This window comes from Stenella coeruleoalba (assembly GCF_951394435.1).
Source record: "Stenella coeruleoalba genome assembly, chromosome: 15".
In the NCBI taxonomy this organism is placed as follows: Eukaryota; Metazoa; Chordata; class Mammalia; order Artiodactyla; family Delphinidae; genus Stenella; species Stenella coeruleoalba.
In genome coordinates, this window is record NC_137161.1 from 52,075,529 (window position 1) to 52,089,767 (window position 14,239).

Sequence of the window (14,239 nt, forward strand, 5' to 3'; positions counted from 1 at the left end):
AAGGACAGTGGTTGTAACAGGCATCGTTTTCTTACTCCTGACTCTCCCAGGAGTGGTTCTAGCCCAAACCATTAGACCTGATGTTTGTGACCGGTATATAATTAGTTCTCTTCTCCTCTTGGAAAAGATTCCTTCAATTCCTCCTTTCTTATTGCCATTCAAGTAACATTATATAATCCTTGTTGAAGGCTTACTGTGTTTCAGACATTCTGTTAAGCACTGTACTTACATCATTTCATTTACGCCTTGTAACAACTCTCATTACCATTCCTTCTCGCATTTTATAGATGAGGACACTGAGGCTCAGAGAGTTTAAATGACTTTCTCAAGGATACGCGAGTGGGAAGCAGTTGTGTTGGAATAGAAACCAAGGCTTCACTGACAGCAGTACTTGTGCTGTATAATCTACCTGCCTCTTAAGGTATGTTGACACATTTTATAAAAGTTTTAGGCATGTCTGTTAAATGAGCAAATAACTTTTTAGCAATATTGATATAATCGCATGATTTACTTCCAATCATTCATCCAGCTAGCAGATATTTATAGGGGGCTGCTGTGTGTTCCAGGCACTGGTGATGTAAAGGTGAACAATTAGACAAAGTCCTTACCTTGTGAGTGTGGTGGGGGTGGAGGATAATGATAGTAAAGAAGAAAACAAGTGAATAAGCAAGGCAGTTCTGATGGTGATTAGTGCCTGAATAAAATAAACCGTGTGAGTGATGGAGAGGGTCAGGGTCCGGGGGAGGGGGTCCTTTAGTCTCAGTGTCCAGGGAAGGACTCTGTGAGAAAGCTACATATGAGCAGAGATCTGAAAGGTGAGAAGGAGAGAGTCATGCAGAGAGCCAGGGGAACAGCAAGTGTAAATACCCTGCGTGTTAGAGAAGGAGGAAAAGGCCAGAGTTGCTGGAATGCAGTGAATGAGCACGTGGGCTCACAAAGGGGGTTGGGAGGCCACCTCAGAGGGGCTTGAGACCTGGTCACTCCCCTAAGGAGTTTGGATGCGTTTGAGCGTGGTGCGAAGCCACTGGAGGGAGCAACGGGACTGATGTATATCAGATCTTTATTTTATTTTATTCTGTTTTTATTAATTAATTTATTTTGGCTGCGCCGGGTCTTAGTTGCGGCATGTGGGCTTCTTAGTTGAGGCATGCATGCAGGATCTAGTTCCCCAGCCAGAGATCGAACCCAGGCCCCGTGCATTGGGAGCGTGGAGTCCTACCCACTGGACCACCAGGGCAGTCCCTCAGATCTCTCCTTTAAACCGTGAACTACACTGGCACTTCCCTGGCAGTCCAGTGGTTAAGACTCTGTGCTTCCACTGCAAGGAGCACGGGCCTAATCCCTGGTCAGGGAATTTTATGCTGTGTGGCACAGCCAAAAACAAAAAAACAAAACAAAACAAAAACTGTGAGCTATGCTAATAGATTTTCTAACATCAAACCAAACTTGCATTCTTGAATATAATCTTCCATTAGTATTAAGCTATGTATAACAGGGTGGGATAGCACAAAAATAGAAACATAAGTCAATAGAACATAATAAAGGGTCCAGGAACAAATATATATTTATATTATTTACATATGAAGGAATTTGGTAATATGACAAAAATAACATTTCAAGTCAGTGGTATTGGCCAGCCTATGAAAAAAAATTTTTTTGAACTTTACTTCACATTAAGTGCAAAATTTAACTTCAGTTCGGATTAAATACAAAACCATAAAAGCACAATAAGAAAATACGAGAGAATATTTTAAAATATTCTTTCGGTAAGGGAGGCTTTTTTTTAAGCAAGACATAAAATCCAGGAGTCATAAAAGGGAAGACTAACAGATTTGCCTTAATTGAATATTTCTCAATAATAATAGTGCCACAAATAAAATTGGAGGAAAACCTCAAGCCAAGAGTCAACATTTGCAAATATATGAAAGAGCATTAATATCTTTAATGTATAAGGAACTCTTAAAATCAATAAGAAAGAAATAGAAATGAATAGAAATAGAAATGAATAGAAATAGAATGATGGACACAGACAGGTAATTGTGGACCCAGACAGAAATAGAAAAAAGGACATAGATAATTCATAGAAGTATAAGTGACCATGATGTTGAAAAGATGCTCAATCCTACTAATGATCAAGAAAAAACAAAACAAGGAGCTATCATAATGACATAACAGGCTGCATTGGTGAGAACGTGGGATTAATAGGAATCTTAGTGCATAGCTGGTGGGAGGGTAAATTAGTATGATTCTGGATCATAATGTATCATTATCTATTGTCATTAAATATCTTTGATCCAGAAGTTCCACTTCTGGGAATTTATGCTAAAGAAATAATTGGGTAAGTGCACAGAGATGTGACTATAAGGATGATCCTGAAACATTGTTTACAACAACAAGAAATTGAAGGGGAAAAAAACTAAATTTCTATCCAGAGAGAATTGGTAAAATTATTTTGGCGCAGTTAAACAGTGGAAACCTACGTGGCCATAAAAAATAATAAGGTCAAACTGGAAATGTCCACAGTGTATTTTTTTTGTCTCTTAATGTTATAAAGGTTTTTTTTAAAAATTAATTTATTTATTATTTATTTATTTTTGGCTGCGTTGGGTCTTTGTTGCTGCGCATGGGCTTTCTCTAGTTGTGGCGAGCAAGGGCTACTCTTCGTTGCGGTGCATGGGCTTCTCTTGTTGTGGAGCATGGGCTCTAGGCGCGCGGGCTTCAGTAGTTGTGGCGCACGGGCTCAGTAGTTGTGGCGCATGGGCTTAGTTACTCCGCAGCATGTGGGATCTTCCTGGACCATGGCTCGAACCCGTGTCTCCTGCATTGGCAGGCGGATTCTTAAGCACTGCGCCACCAGGGAAGCCCTGGTATAAAGGTTTTAATCACTTTTCTGAGGTATAATTTTTTTTAAAATGAGAATCCTATATATATATATATTTTTTAATTATTTATTTATTTTATCATTTATTTGGTTGCACCAGGTCTTAGTTGCGGCCGGCAGGTTCCTTAGTTGTGGCATGCGAACTTTTAGTTGCGGCATGCATGTGAGATCTAGTTCCCTGACCAGGGATCGAACCCGGGCTCCCTGCATTGGGAGCATGGAGTCTTAACCACTGTGCCACCAGGGAAGTCCTGAATTATAATTTATATAAAATAAAATGCACGCATTTCAAATAGAGTTATATGAGTTCTGACAAATGTATACACCTCTGTAACATCTACCACAATCAAGTCACTGAACATTTCTTTCTCCCAAAAAGTGATCCCTCATGCCCCTTTGCTGTCTACCCCAACCACACCCCTCTGGCCCTGAGCCATCCATCTGCTTTTTTCACTATAGTTTTACCTTTTCTAGAATTTCAATGTTTTTTTTTCCACTTTTTAAAAATTGTGGTAAAATTCATATAACATAATTACTATCTTAACCATTTTTAAGTGTACAGGTCAGTGGTATTAAATGTATTCACACTGTTGTGCAACCATCACCACGATCATCCCCTTAACTCTCTTTATCTTGTAAAACTGAAACTCTATACCCATTAAACAACAACTCCCTATGCTCCCCTCCTCCCTAGCCCCGGGCAACCACCCCTGTACTTTCTGTCTTTATGATTTTGATGACTCTAAGTACCTCATATAAGTAGAATCATACAATATTGGTCTTTTTGCATCTGGCCTCTTTCACTGAGCATAATGTTTTCCAGGTTCATCCATATTGCAACATGTATCAGAATTTTGTTCCCTTTTATGATTGAATAATATTCCATTGTGTGTAGGTACCGTATTTTTCTTATCCATTCACCTGTCAGTGAGTACTTGGGCTGCTTTTATGTTTTAACTTCGGTAAATAATGCTGCTACAAACATGGATGTACAAAGGTGAACTCTTTAAGACCGCGCTTGCAATTCTTTAGGGTTTATACCCAGAAGTGGAATTGCTGGATCATATGGTAACTCTATTTTTAATTTTTTGAGGAGCTGCCACACTGTTTTCCAAAGCAGCTTTAACATCTTACTTTCCCACCAACAGTGAGTGCACAGGGTTCCAATTTCTCCACATTCTCACCAGTACTTGTTGTTTTCTGGTTTTTTGATAGCAGCCATCCTAATGGGTGTGAGGTGGTATTTCATTGTAGTCTTGATTTGTGTTTCCCCAATGATTAGTAATGTTGAGCATCTTTTCGTGTGCTTATCGGCCATTTATATGTCTTCTTTGGAGAAATATCTATTCAAATCCTTTGCCCATTTTTCAATCAGGTTGTTTGGGTTTTTTGTTGTTGTTGAGTTTTAGGAGTTCTCTATATATTCTGGATATTAAATCCTTATCAGATACATGATTTGCAAATATTTTCTTCCATCCTGTTTTTTGTACTCTGGATAGTGTCTTTTGATGTACAAAATTGTTTATTTTCATGAAGTCCAATTTGTCTAATTTTTCTTTTGTTACCTGTGCTTTTGGTGTCATATCCAAGAAATAATTGACAAATCCAATGTTGTGAAGCTTTGTCCTCTGTTTTCTTCTAAGAGTTTTATTGGTTTAGGTCTTACATTTATCCATTGTGAGTTAATTTTTGTGTATGGTATTAGGTAAGGATCCAACTTTATTCTTTTGTATGTGGATATCCAGTTTTCATAGCACCATTTGTTGAAAAGACTGTCCTTTTCTCATTGAATGGTCATGGCACCCTTGTCAAAAATCATTTTACCACATACATGAGGGTTTATTTCTGGGCTCTCTTTTCTATTCCATTGGTTTACATGTCTGTCTTTATGCTAATACCATACTCTTTTGATTACTGCCACTTTGTGGTAAATTTTGAAATTAAGAAGTGTGGGTCCTTAGGGCTTCCCTGGTGGTGCAGTGGTTGAGAATCCGCCTGCCGATGCAGGGGACACGGGTTCGTGCCCCGGTCCAGGAAGATCCCACATGCCGCGGAGCGGCTAGTCCCGTGAGCCATGGCCACTGAGCCTGCGTGTCCGGAGCCTGTGCTCCACAACGGGAGAGGCCACAACAGTGAGAGGCCTGCGTACCGCAAAAAAAAAAAAAAAAAAAAAAAAAGGAGTGTGGGTCCTCTAGTTTTGTTCTTTTTTTTTTTTTTTTTTTTTTTAATACGGCAGGTTCTTATTTAGTTTTGTTCTTTTTCAAGATTGTTTTGGCTATTTGAGGTGCCTTGAAATTCCATGTGAATTTTAAGTTGGGTTTTTATATTTCTGCAAAAAAAAAATGTTATTGAGATTTTGATAGGGATTGCACTGAGTCTGTAGCTAGCTTTCAGTAGTATTGACATTTTAACAATATTAAGTCTTCAAGTTCATGAACATGGGATGTGTTTCCATTAATTTATGTCTTCTTTAATTCAGCAGTGTTTTGTAGCTTTCATTGTACAGGTCTTTTACCTCCTTGGTTAAGTTAATTCCTAAGCATTTTATTCTTTTTGATGTTATTGTGAATGGAATCGTTTTTGTGATGTCCTTTTCAGGTTGTTCATTGTTCATGTATAGAAATGAAGGTGAATTTTGTGTGTTGACTTTGTATCCTGCTACTTTGATGAATTCACTTATTAGTTCTAACAATTGTTTTGTGGAACCTTTAGGATTTTCTGCATAAAAAATCATATCTGCAAACAGATGATTTTACTTCTTCCTTTCCAATTTGGATGACTTTTCTGTGTGGCCTTTTATGGCCACATAATTTTCCACTGTATAACTTGGCCATAATAATTTTACCAATCTTCTTTGGATAGAAATTTCATTTTTTCCCCTTCAGTTTCTTTTTCTTACCTAATTGCTCTGGCTAGAACTTCCAGTACTATATTGAATAGAAGTGGTGAAAGCAGGCATCCTTACCTGGTTCCCAATGTTAGAGGAATCACTATCAGTCTTTCATCATTGAGTATGATGTTTGCTGCAGGTTTTTATTATGTGGAGATAAATTCCTTCTATTCCTAGCTTACTGTTTTTTTGTTTGTTTGTTTGTTTTGTGGTACGCGGGCCTCTCACTGTTGTGGCCCCTCCCGTTGTGGAGCACAGGCCCCGGATGCGCAGACTCAGCAGCCATGGCTCACGGGCCCAGCCGCTCCACGGCATGTGGGATCTTCCCGGACCGGGGCATGAACCCGTGTCCCCTGCATCGGCAGGCGGACTCTCAACCACTGCGTCACCAGAGAAGCCCACTGAGTGTTTTTATAATGAAGGGATGTTCAATTTTGTCAAATGCTTTTTCTGTGTCAGTTGAGATGTTCATGTGGGTTTTTTCCTTCCTTTTGTTTACGTGGCATATTACATTGGTTGATTTTCCTATGTCGAACCATCCTTGTATTCCGTGAATAAATTCCATTTGGTTTTTGTTGAAGATTTTTGCATCAGTGCTCATAAGGGATATCTATATTTTTCTTTTCTTATAGTGTCTTTGTTTGGCTCTGGTATCAGGGTAATGCTGGCCTCATAGAATGGGTTGGGAAATGTTCTCTCCTTTTCAACTTTTCAGAAAATTTTGAGAAGGATTGGTATTACTTCTTTAAATGTTTGGTAGAATTCACTAGTGAATATATATATATATATTTTTGGCTGCACCACATGACATGTGGAATCTTAGGTCCTTGACCAGGGATCAAACCCACGCTCCCTGCATTGGAAGCACAGAGTCTTAATCACTGGACTGCCAGAGAAGTCCCTCTTTTCTAGTTTTAGTAATTTAAGTCGTCTCTCTTTTTCCTTAGTCCATCTAGCAAAAGATTTGTCAATTTTATTAATCTTTTTGAAGAACCAGCTTTTGGTGTCATTGATTTTTCTCTATCATTTTTCTATTTTCTGTTTTATTTTTATTATTTCCTTCCTTATGCTAGTTTTGGGTTTAGTTTGTTCTTTTTTTTCTAGTTTTCTTAAGTTGTAAAGTTAGGTTGTTGATTTGAGATCTTTCCCATTTTTTAATATAAATACTTATAGCTATCAGTTTCCTCCCTTAGCACCACTTTCACTGTGTCCCATAAGTTTGGCATGTTGTGTTTTCATTTTTATTCATCTCTGAGTATTTTTAAATTTTCCTTGTGAATTCTTCCTTAATACATTAGTGATTTAAAACTGTGTTGTTTGGGCTTCCCTGGTGGCACAGTGGTTGGGAGTCCGCCTGCCAATGCGGGGGACCTGGGTTTGGGCCCTGGTCTGGGAGGCTCCCATGTGCCACGGAGTGACTGGACCTGTGTGCCACAGCTGCTAAGCCTATGCTCTGGGGCCTGTGAACCATGGCTGCTGAGCCCACGCGCTGCAATTATTGAAGCCCGAGTGCCTGGAGCCTGTGTTCTGTGACAGGAGAGGCCACTGTGGTGAGAGGCCCGTGCACTTCAGCGAAGAGTGGCCCCCGCTTGCCGGAACTGGAGGGAGCCTGTGCTCTGCAGCAAGGACCCAACGCAGCCAAAAATAAATAAAAATAAAATAAATTAAAAAAAAATAGTGTGTTGTTTAATTTCTGCAATTTCATGCATTTTCCAGGTTTTCTTCTGTTATTTATTTCTAACTTCATCCCACTGTGGTTAGAGAAGATACTTTGTATAATATCTATATTTTAAAATCTCTAAAGACTTAACTTGTAGCCTAACATATGGTCAGCTCTGTTAAAATCCCATGTGCATTTGAAAAGAATATTCTCTTGTTGGGTAGTGTATTCTGTATGTGTCTGTTAGATCTAATTGTGTTAAGACTTCTATTTCATTATTTGTCTTCTGTCTGGTTGTTCTATGCATTATTGTGAGTGGGTTATTAAAGTATCCAACTATTATTGTGGAACTATTTCTCCCTTCAGTCCTGTCAGTTTTTGCTTCATATGTTTTAATGGTCTTTCATTAGGTATATAATGTTTATAATTGTTATATCTTCTTGCTGTTTCAAATCTTTTATTAATATAAAGTGTCCTTCTTTGTCTCTTGTAACCTTTTTTGATTTAAAGCCTTTTTTGTCTGATATCAGTATAGCTTCCCCTGCTCTCTTTTGGTTACTATTGTCATGGAATGTAGTTTTTAGGTTTTTTGGGTGGGGCCATGCTGCACGGCTTGTGGGATCTCAGTTCCCCAACTAGGGATTGAACCCGAGCCACAGCAGTGAAAGCCCGGAATCCTAACCACTAGGCAACCAGGGAACTCCCCATGGAATATCTTTTTTTGTCCTTTCATTTTCAACCTATTTGTGTCTTTGGATCTAAAGTTAGTCTCTCATAGACATCCTGTAGTTGGATCACGCAGTTTTCTCCATTCTGCCAATCTCTGTCTTTTGATTAGAGAGTTTAACCCATTTACGTTTAAAGTAATTGCTGATAAGAAGGGCCTTACTTCTGTCATTGTGCTATTTGTTTTTATTCTGCCTTATTACTTTCCCCCCTCATTTCTTGCATTACCGTCTTCTTTTGTATTTAGTTGATTTTTTGTACTGAAATGTTAAAATTCCTTTTTCATTTCCTTTTGTGTATATATTTTAGTTATTTTCTTTGTGGTTACCATGGGTTACATTTAATATCCTAAAGTTATAATACTCTAATTTAAATTTATACCAGCTTAACTTCAATAACAAACAAAAACTTTGCTCCTTTACAGCTCTGTCCCCACCCCTTTTGGTTGTTGATGTCACAGTATTACACCTTTATACATTGTGTGCCCCCCAAACATAAACTAATAATTAAAAAAATTCTTTAGTCTCATATTATGTAGAAAACAAAATTTGAAGTTACAAACCAAAGATATAGTAATATTAGCTTGTACACTAATAATTGGTTTTTTTCTTTAAGTATAATAGTATCTTAAATCATGTAGAAAACAAAAAGTGCAGTTATAAACCATTGTTACTAGCGTTTATAATTGCCCATGTGTTGACTTTTGTTGAGATCTTTATTTCTCCATATGACTTTGAGTTACTACTGTCTAGTGCTCAGGACTCCCCTGAGCATTCTTGCAGGGAAGGTCATGGTCATGAACTCCCTCAGCTTTTGTTTATCTGGGAATGTCTTAATTTCTCCCTTAATTTTTTAAAAATAAATTTATTAATTTTATTATTTTATTTTATTTATTGTTTCTGACTGCATTGGGTCTTTGTTGCTGTGCGTGGGCTTTTCTCTTGTTGTGGCGAGTGGGGGCTACTCTTCTTTGCGGTTTGCAGGCTTCTCATTGTGGTGGCTTCTCTAGTTGAGGAGCATGAGCTCTAGATGCACGGGCTTCAGTAGTTGTGGCTCGTGGGCTCTAGAGCGCAGGCTCAGTAGTTGTGGGTCATGGGCCTAGCTGCTCCGTGGCATGTGGGATCTTCCTGGACCAGGGATCAAACCCGTGTCCCCTGCACTGGCAGGCGGATTCTCAACCACTGTGCTACCAGGGAAGCCCCTCCCTTAATTTTGAAGGGCAGTTTTGCTGGATATAAGACTCCTGGTTGATAGGGTTTTTTCTTTGAGCAATTTGAATATGTCAGCCTACTCTTTTCTGGCCTCCAAAGTTTCTGATGAGAAGTCTGTTGATAATCTTATTGAGGATCCCTTGTGTGTGATGATTTTCTTCCTCTCTTGCTGATTTCAAGATTGTTTTTTGAAGGTTTGATTATAATGTGTGTCTTAGTTGCTCTGCAGCCTGTGGGATCTTCCCAGACCAGGGCTCGAACCCGTGTCCCCTGCATTGGCAGGCAGATTCTTAACCACTATGCCACCAGGGAAGCCCTACAATGTATTTTTGTGTGGGGAAAAAACTCAATGTGCAGAGGAGAATTATGATGGGATACCTTTATGTTTTAAAAAGAAAATAGGATACTGTTTTTGTCTGGCTAGAGATTAGCTGGAAATATTTGACAGTGGGATTGAGGAATTATTTCTTATTTTGTGAATTTTGATTGCTTAGATTTTGGTAACTAATGTGTATTGCTTCCCCTCATTTAAATAGATTGCTTATAGAATTATAAAAGTAAAACATTAAAATCATTTAAATAATACAAAAGTAAGTAAAGTATATACCTCATTTCCACTCCCCAGGGGTGACCTCTTCTAGTTGATGGTTTTGTTTTTTTTTTAAGTAGGTGCTAGTGCAATAGGGCAAATAAAAGAAATAAAAGACATCAAGATTGGAAAAGGAAAGAATAAAACTGTCACTATTCACAGTTGACATGACTGTATACTTTGAAAATCCAAAAGAATCTACAATAGAACTATTAGAACTAATACATGAACTTAACAAGGTTTCTGGACACAAGATCAACACACAAAAAGATCAGTTATATTTCTACGTACTAGCAACACTCAAGTCAAAAGTAAAAATTTTAAATACCATTTAAAAAATCAAATATATAAGAATAAATCTAGGGACTTCCCTGGTGGTCCAGTGGCTAAGACTCCACGCTCCCAATGCAGGGCGCCTGGGTTTGATCCCTGGTCAGGGAACTAGATCCCACGTGCTGCAACTAAGAGTTCACATGCCGCAAATAAAGATCCCACGTGCTGCAACAAAGATTCTGCGTGCTGCACCTACGACCCAGCATAGCCAAATAAATAAATAAATATTAAAAAAAGAATAAATCTAGCAAAAAAATTTGCATGACCTCCACATTGAAAACTATGAAACAATACTAAGAGAAATTAAAGAAGACCTAAAGTAGGGATTTGCCATATTCGTGGATTGAAAGACTCAGTATTATTAAGATGATCTATAGATTGACATACCAATCAAAATCCCAGCAGGCTTTTTGGAGGGCGGTGGGGAGGGTGGAAATTGGTAAGCTGATTCTAAAACATAAACAAAAGACCCTGAAATAGACAAAATAATCTTGAAGAAGAAGAACAAAGCCTGAGGACTTACACTACACAATATCAAGACTTAGTATAGAGCTATAGGTATTGGTACAAGGGCAGACAAATAGACCAGTGCACTAGAATAGACGGTCCAGAAACAGACCCACACATATATGGGCACCTGATTTATAACAAGGCCTCCAATGCAATTCAGTGGGCATTAAATTGTGCTGGCTAATGGGATATTCATATGGGAAAAGTGAACCCTGACCTCTACTTCACACCATACACAAAACATTAATTCAAGCTGGATCATAGATCTATCTAAATGTGAATGCTAACACAGTCAAGCCTTAGAAAAAATACAGGATAAAATATCTTTTTAGGGCTTCCCTGGTGGCGCAGTGATTGAGAGTCCGCCTGCTGATGCAGGGGACACGGGTTCGTGCCCTGGTCCGGGAAGATCCCACATGCCGCAGAGTGGCTGGGCCCATGAGCCATGGCCGCTGGGCCTGCACATCCAGAGCCTGTGCTCCGCAACAGGAGAGGCCACAACAGTGAGAGGCCCACATACCGCAAAAAAAAATATATATATATATCTTTTTGAACTTGGTCTACGTAAAGATTAAACAGAACACAAAAAGCACTAACCATGAAAGAAAAGAACAATATATTGAGATTCATTAAAATTAGGAATATCTGTTCATTAGAAGACAGCATTAAAAGGTGAAAAAGCAAACCATTGACTAGGAGACAACATCCCCAACACCTTAATCAATCAGTAAGAAACAGACATCTGATGATAAACTGAGCCAAAACTTGAAAGAATGTCACTGCAGAGAATATCATTAGTAATCAGAAAATGAAAATTAAGATCACTCTGGAAAAATGTTTGGTAATGATAAGACTAAATATGCATATTTCTGTGACCCAGTAATTTCCCTCCTGGGTATATACCCAACAGAAACGAGTGTTTATGTCCACCAAAACCCAGATCAGAATATTTATAGCAGCTTTATTCATAAACTCCAGAAGAGTGGAAACAACCAATGTCCATCAACAAAAGATTGAGATTTTTTTTTGGAATGTTCATACAATCAAATCCTACATTATAAAGAAACAGAATAAGCTACTGATATCCTCGACACTATGGCTGAGTCTCGCAGACATTGTGAGTGAAAGAAGTCTGATGCAAAAGAGATACACTCTTGTGATTCCATTTGTAGGAAGTTTAAAGTCAGGCCAAACCAATCTGAAAAGATAGAAGTCAAAGTAGTAGTTACACTTGGAGGCGGTTCTGACTGGACGGGGCATGAGGGAGCCTTCTAGGGTGCTGTAAACTTCTATCTAATTTAATCTGGATGGTGTACACACAGGCATACACATATATAAAAATCCATTGAGCTCACTTTACTGTCTAAGTTATACCTCAATTTAGAGAACGTTATGCTAGCAGCTATCTAAAAGTTCAAATGTATGTAAACCAAAATGAAGCACTGTTACTGCAGCCTCTTAGTGCATGAGCTGGGACACTCAGGCCTCTGTCCTGCTCTCAGGGCAATGTCAGGGTGTGGCCCAGGGCTGGACACAGCCTCCTGCATAGGATGTCCAGGTACACCCACCAAGTAACAGACTATGCTTTGGTGGGGGTGGGGTGGTGGCCAGGAGTATGCAGGACCATGTTGAAGAAGGGCCAGGCTCAGTGCCTCTCAGCTCTGGCAGGACATTGTCTGGAGCACTAAATTTTGTTTTAATTTAAAATTTTTATTGTGGTAAAATATACCTAACAAAATTTACTATTTTAACTATTTTTTAAGCATTCAATTCAGTGACATTAAGTACATTTACAATGTTGTGCAACCATCACCACCATCCACCTCTAGAACTTTTTCATCCTCCCAAATGGAAACTCTGTACTCATTAAGCACTGACTCCCCAGCCCCTGGTAACCACTTTCTGTTTATATGAATCTGACAACTCTAGGTACCTCATGTAAGTGGGATCACACAGTATTTGTCCCTTTGCATCTGGCCTCTTTGAGCATAATGTTTTCCAGGCTCATCCAAGTTGTAACAGGTACTAGAATTTCATTCCTTTTTAAGGCTGAATCATATTCCAGTTTATGGATGGACCACATTTTGTTTATTCATCCATTCGTCAATAGATATTGTACTTAGGTTGTTTCCACCTTTTGGCTCTTGTGAATAATGCTGCTGTGAACGTGGGAGTACAAATAGCAGTTCAAGGTTCTGCTTTCAACTCTTTTGGGTGTATACCCAGAAGTGGAATTGCTGGATTTTATGGTCATTCTATGGAGCGCTATTTTAAAAAAGCCACCGCTTAGCCCAACTGCGCAGAGATTTCACTGGTCTGGGGTAGAGCCCCTACATGGATGCATTTTAAAGCTACCCAGGTGATTCTAATGAGCAGCCAGAGTTGAGAACCACTGGGCCAGAGAGAGGCTAGGAAAGTGACAAAGAAGCGACTGCAGAAGGCGAGAGTGAGCAGGAGGAAGAGGCCGGCCTGAGTGTGCCTGGGAAGGTGGGAGGGCGAGCTCCTTGCCTCTGGGTCCTAGCAGCCACTCAGCAGTGGGGCCAACATTCCCTCCTGATCAGACACCCATCTTTCTTGCCCCACTGACCTCGCCTAGGGTTGCCAGATTTAGCAAATTAAGATACAGGACAGCCAGTGAAATTTGAATTTCAGACAAACAACAAATAATTCTTCTAGTATATCTTATGTACTACTTGGGACATACTTATACTTAAAAAAAACAAAACTCATTCTTTATCTGAGATTAAATATTAACAGGGTGTTCTGTTATCTGGCACCCCTACTCAGGCCCCACTCAGATAAGAGCCCCCCCAGCCTGGCCTTCACCTTTGGACACCTTGTCCCAACAAGAACAGAAGAGGAGACCCCAGCAGTTGGCCCAGGAGCCACACCATTCCCATGACCTCCCAGGGCCAGCAGTGGCTGAGGGTGGCTACCTGGCCACCTGTGTGGACAGCCCTGCTTACAGCCCCAGATGCCACCCTCACAGGGTGGAACCTACCACAGACTTCTGAGCAGGATGACATCCGGTGGCCACACATGCCACCAGGGACAGCCAGGTAGACCCTGCCCAGTGTAGACAGTCTCCGGTGAGCAGCAGGAAGCCTGAGAGCCCAGCTTAAAGGGAAGAAGACTGAGGGCGGGTGGGCCTTGGATTGCCTTGGGGGCTTTTAGGGCCAGAGGGCGGTCAGTCTGCAGAGGGTCTGTGCTGTAGCGGGCAGGGCAAGGCCAGACACAGGACCGGGGTTCCACGGCCACCTCCCTGGAGTAGGGCTTCCCCGCTCCCATGCATCCTCCAGTGCTTCATCCATGGGGCAGGACACAGCTAAGGACCTGCGTGCCCTTGTGCTGGAATCACTCAGACCCTGTCCCTCAGGCTCCACAGCTGGGCTTCTGTCTCATCCCTGAGGCCCAGGCCCCGATTTCCTCATTGTCTCTG